The sequence below is a fragment of the Heterodontus francisci genome, unplaced genomic scaffold (genome assembly GCF_036365525.1).
Source record: "Heterodontus francisci isolate sHetFra1 unplaced genomic scaffold, sHetFra1.hap1 HAP1_SCAFFOLD_83, whole genome shotgun sequence".
Taxonomy (NCBI): domain Eukaryota; kingdom Metazoa; phylum Chordata; class Chondrichthyes; order Heterodontiformes; family Heterodontidae; genus Heterodontus; species Heterodontus francisci.
The window spans coordinates 1,924,693-1,928,858 of NW_027141917.1; positions in this window are offsets into that span (position 1 = coordinate 1,924,693).

Consider the following 4,166-nt stretch of genomic DNA (forward strand, 5'->3'; position numbering starts at 1 on the left):
AATACTGGGTCAGCTCGCTGAGCCTCAACCAGGGAAAATCCATTTAATTCATTCTCCGGATCTCCTAACTTTCCAAAGAAAGTCTCGGACAGGCAGACCTCATGGTCATCTGCCTGCAGTGCCAATGCAGTCTCCTCTGGGGGAGCTGGTTTGATCATGGCCTGATCCACTACACATTCAGGGAAACTGCAGGAGACCATCTCCTGCCACTGCCCTGTCTCGCTGACCTCCTGCGGTCTCTCTTTCACTACTGGGGGGTGGGGCTACCACCTTCACCCCCGCCAGATCATTACCGAGGAGCAGGTCAGACCCGTCCATAGGCAAACTAGGGACAATCCCTACGGTCACCGGTCCCGAAACTAGATCGCACTCCAGGTGCACCCTTTGTACAGGTACAGACATACACTGCCCTCCAATACCATTCACCACCATTTTGATATTCACTGCACTCTCTGGGGGATAGGTCAGGCCTTTTCCCAGTAAAAGGGATCTAGTGGCCCTGTGTCCCTGAGAATCACTATGGGCTTGCTTGCCCCGCTCGAGGGGTATGGGGTTACTTTCAAATACAAAACCCTGATAAACTTCAGGAATCCTATTAGCTTTTCCTGCACTGGCTGTAGTAAGCTTCCTGGGTTGCACTCTTACTGCAGTTAAAGCCACAGCTTGTTCTGTTGTGCGTTCCATCAGGGTCCCGTCTTCACTAAGTGGGTGTGCCCTGATTAACCCGACAGGTTTTCACTTTAGTTTCCAGCAGTCAGCTTTTAAATGCCCTGCTTTATTACAATGGAAGCACACAGGTCTCCGGGTCTCACTCTTGCTCACAGCACCTTCCTTTTTGGCTGGAGGAAGGGCCCCTGTGTCTCCTGCTTTTCTTACTCTTCCAGGACTGTCTGGGCTGATATCACCTTCCCACCCTTTGTCCTTGGATTTGTGGGGTGACTAGGAAAGGTGCTCCCCTGGGAATAGTGGAAAGTGACTTATAAATTAAAGCAAACTCATCAGCCAGAACGGCTGCTTGCCGTGCTCTCTGAACCCACTGCTCCTCTACATGGGACTTTTTTATTTTGTGATACAGCACTGAAACAGGCCTTTCGGCCCACTGGGTCTGTGCCGACCATCAACCATCCATTTATACTAATCCTACATTAATCCCATTACCCTCTCACATCCCCACCTTCCCTCAATTCCCCTACCTATACTAAGGGCAATTTATAATGGCCAATTTACCTATCAACCTGCAAGTCTTTGGCTGTGGGAAGAAACCAGAGCACCCAGCGAAAACCCATGCGGTCACAGGGAGAACTTGCAAACTCCACACAGGCAGCACCCAGAATCGAACCCGGGTCGCTGGAGCTGTGAGGCTGCTGTGCTAACCACTGCGCCACTGTGCTGCCCTGTACTGAGAGTGGGAGAGAGTTTTTAAATTCCTCTAACAGGATTACTTCCCTAAGAGTCTCATGGCTGAGCTGTACTTTAAGATATCTCAGCCACTGGTCAAAAGCCAGCTGCTTACTTCTTTCAAACTCCAGATAAGTTTGATTCGCTTGCTTCTTGAGGGTTCTAATCTTTTGGCAATAGGCTTTGGGTACTAATTCAAATGACCCGAGGATAGCATTTTTGGTCAGTTCATAATTTGATGAACTCTCATCTGGCAACAAGAAATAAACCTCATGGGCTTTTCCAGTTAGCTTGCTTTGTAGTAAAAGAGACTAGGACTCAGCTGGCCGTTTTAGCTGCCTTGCCCGTTTCTCAAAAGATACAAAAAGTCTTCCACATCTTCCTCATTGAATTTTGGAAATGGTTGAGTGGGTTTTAGCAATTTTGTACCCAGCTCTGAATTATGCTGCTCCATATTGGCCATGCTTTCACTGGGGATATTCTGTCACCCCCTAGATAACTCAAACTGCTTCAACTCTCTCTCTTCACATTCTTTCTGGGATATGTTTTCTCTTTCCCTTCTCTCCTGTTCCTTCTCCTGTCTTTCTTTCTCTCTTCATGTTCCTTCTGGAAGGTTCTCTCTCCCTCTCCTGCATCTCTCTCTCTTTGTCCTATAATTTGAGTTTCTTCTGTTCCAATTGTATCTTTGCTAGCAGTACCCTGTCTGGGTCTGCTTCTAACGCTGCTTCTGCGTCTTCAGATTAAAGGGAAAAATGGTTGGTACGAACCTTCGGAGTTCAGAATTCCTAGCCTTGCTACGTACAGTGATCCCACACTGCTCAGCCATTTTCCTCAACTCCTCCATAGCTTTTAACTATCCCGAATACTTCACCCTGGCTTGGTGAGTTACTAGCTTCAGTTGCAGACATGTTAGTATTCAATCACACACAACCACAAGAAAACCTGTATTAAAAACTTTCTTTTTTTTGATTGGGAACAATTTGGATTCCCCCTTCCAATTTCTCTCATTTGTCTGTGGGTAAAATTCCGGATGCTAGCACCCAAATTTCTGTTACGACCAGGTGAGAAAGGTGTCTAGGGTTTCCTTTCAGCCTTCACCTGGTCTTACTGTAACAGGATTTAATTTTAAACACATTGTGTTCGAGCTCCCCCTTTGGTGAATCCTTGTTTACTGCTTTCCAATTATAAGGCAAAGAACTGAGAACAGACAGGCTTTCTTAGGTTTAAAGAAGAAAAATTAAATTTATTAAAACTTAAACTCTAATTCAGTTAACGCTGACGGATACATGATGTGCCCACACTAGCATGAATACGTGATACGCACATGCAGATAGGGACAGAAAAGAGCAGAAGAAAAAATAAAGTGGAGAGGTTTGAGACAATATCTAAAGAGTTTCTTGTTACTGTGTTTCCAGTTCATCGCAGTCCTTTTGTAAATATTTCTTGCTTGTAGGTAGTTCTTACTTTTTGTTGGGGCCTAGTATTCTTCTTAAACCTTGTTCACTGTAAGGGACATTTCTCTATTGTGGTTGATGTGTCTTCAATGGATTCCAAAGTTGGTGAGCATGAGGTGGAAGCAGACAGGAGAGATATGTTCTCAATCCAAGAGCCAGGAGCTTTCTGAGTTCAAATTCTCTGTGGCCAATTTAAAACTCTCAGTTCAAAACTCTGCAACAGGCTGTTAGTCATGTGATTAAACTGGTCTGACCACATCTTCCGTGTATTGGGAGCAGGGAGCCTTTGTTCCAACACCTGTCAGCTAGTATGCAAAAATGTCTTTCCGGCAAGGGGCTTGGCAATTCCTTGTGATAGGCCCTCTTTTCTTGCCAGCAACAATTTGAAGTTTAATGTCCATGTGGTGAAATTAATGTGCCTTATTCTTGGCAGTTGGGGGCCTGCATAATACATTGCCTAAAATATTCGCAACACCACTCACGCATGCATTCCTCTCACATGCATTCTCAAGAGAAGATAGATCAAAGGTAAAGGGTAAGATTTCAATGTGTGGTATTGTTTGTGGTTATGGTAAACCTGTTAAATCATCTAAGCAGGACAATCTCTTTTAAAGGTGTAGGCTTGGGTTGTTTGTTGTCTTGACTTGGTGAGGTGTTGTAGATTTCTGGTGGTTAATATTTCAGATTGGAGGTGGTGAGCACTTTCAGTTCTCTACTGCAATAGGTTGAAGTGTGGAATTAGCAGCAGGGCTCCTTCCTTCTTTAGGCTGGATCTCTTTCCACAGCCTCTCACTGGACTGCTTTTCTGTCATGTTGCTGTAATCTCCCTCTTTCTCTCTCCAGAGGCTTGCCTTTTATGGTCAAAATCCATCAAATTAGAGTCCTTGTTCGTTGACACATGGCTCTCTCCCCTGGTGTGATCACACAATCGATCAGGATGCAGTTATCCATTAATGTCTGGATGAGTATAATCCTGTTTTGATGTGGCTACTTCACATCTTCTTTGTTTCAGAAGAACCAATTCAATTCAGGAATGGGTGTAATTGGCACCACTGAGTAGATATTCCGTAACTCTCAACAAATATACATATCATTGTGAAAAAAGACTATACGAGAAGTATCCATGGCAGACTGAGGAAGTTAAGGATGATACCAAGTTGAAGTACAAGGTGTACAATGCTGCAAAGAGCAGTTATAGGCCAGAAGATTGGGAACATTTTAGAAACCAGCAAAGGATGGCATAAAAAACAGGGAGAAAATAGATTATGAGAGTAAACAAGCAAGGAATAGAACTTCTACAAATATGTACAAAGG